This window comes from Arachis hypogaea, chromosome 2 (assembly GCF_003086295.3).
Source record: "Arachis hypogaea cultivar Tifrunner chromosome 2, arahy.Tifrunner.gnm2.J5K5, whole genome shotgun sequence".
Taxonomy (NCBI): domain Eukaryota; kingdom Viridiplantae; phylum Streptophyta; class Magnoliopsida; order Fabales; family Fabaceae; genus Arachis; species Arachis hypogaea.
Window position 1 is genome coordinate 56,542,841 of NC_092037.1, and position 1,445 is coordinate 56,544,285.

General features: G+C 35.8%; 1 non-coding gene across 1 annotated transcript; it reads right to left on the reverse strand.

The window, feature by feature from the left end:
* Positions 1–1,136: 1,136 nt before the first annotated feature.
* Positions 1,137–1,244, reverse strand: LOC112763751 (small nucleolar RNA R71). The gene has a single exon (XR_003182931.1). It is a non-coding gene; the product is annotated as a small nucleolar RNA R71 (small nucleolar RNA).
* Positions 1,245–1,445: the final 201 nt, after the last annotated feature.

Below are 1,445 nucleotides of genomic sequence, written 5' to 3' on the forward strand. Positions count from 1 at the left end.
TTTCAATCAAATCTTTTTCAAAATCAATTTTTATCTAATTTTAAAAATACTTGCTATCAATTAATGATTTGATTCAACATTTCAAGTATGTTGCCTTTTCTGTTGAGAAAGGTATAATGTTTGAATCATATCTTTTCTTGTTAGCCAAGTTTCTAATTTTCAAAATCAAATCTTTTTAAAATGTTCTTCAAATCATATTTTCTCAATCACATCTTTTTAAAACTAATCATATCTTCTTAACCACATCTTTTTCAAAATAGTTTTCAATCAAATCTTTTTGATTTCTAATTTCAAAATCTTTTTCAAAAATCACTTGATTTCTTTTCCATTTTCATTTTCGAAAATTAAGTAATGTTTTTCAAAAAAATGTTTTCAAATTTTCTACTTAATTTTCGAAAATCACTTCCCTCCTTCTCACATCCTTCTATTTATGGACTAACACTATCCCTTAATGCAAAATTCGAACTCCATCTTCTTTGATAAGTTCGAATTTTCTACTTCTATCTTCTACTCTTCTTTTCCTCTGACACTTCAAGGAATCTCTATACTGTAACATAGAGGATTCCACATTTTCTTGTTCTCTTCTCTTTCTTATGAGCAGGAGCAAAGACAAAGGCATTCTTGTTGAGGCTGATCCTGAACCTGAAAGGACCTTGAAGAGAAAGCTCAGAGAAGCCAAAGCACAACTCTCTTTAGAGCACCTAACCGAATTCTTCAAAGAAGAAGAACACATGGCAGCCGAAAACAACAACAATGCCAACAATGCAAGGAAGGTGCTGGGTGACTTTACTGCACCTACTCCCGACTTCTATGGGAGAAGCATCTCTATCCCTGCCATTGGAGCAAACAACTTTGAGCTTAAGCCTCAATTAGTTTCTCTAATGCAACAGAATTGCAAGTTCCATGGACTTCCATTGGAAGATCCTCATCAGTTTTTAGCTGAATTCTTGCAAATCTGTGACACTGTTAAGACTAATGGGGTTGACCCTGAGGTCTACAGACTAATGCTATTCCCTTTTGCTGTAAGAGACAGAGCTAGAACATGGTTGGACTCTCAACGTAAAGAAAGCCTGGACTCTTGGGAAAAGCTAGTCAATGCCTTCTTGGCAAAGTTCTTTCCACCTCAAAAATTGAGTAAGCTTAGAGTCGAAGTCCAAACCTTCAGACAGAAGGAAGGAGAATCCCTCTATGAAGCTTGGGAAAGATACAAACAATTGATCAGAAAGTGTCCCACTGATATGCTTTCTGAATGGAGCATCATAGGTATTTTCTATGATGGTCTCTCTGAACTGTCCAAGATGTCTTTGGATAGCTCTGCTGGAGGATCTCTTCATCCGAAGAAGACGCCTACTGAAGCTCAAGAACTGATTGAAATGGTTGCAAATAACCAATTCATGTACACTTCTGAAAGAAATCCTGTGAACAATGGGACTAGTCAGAAGAAA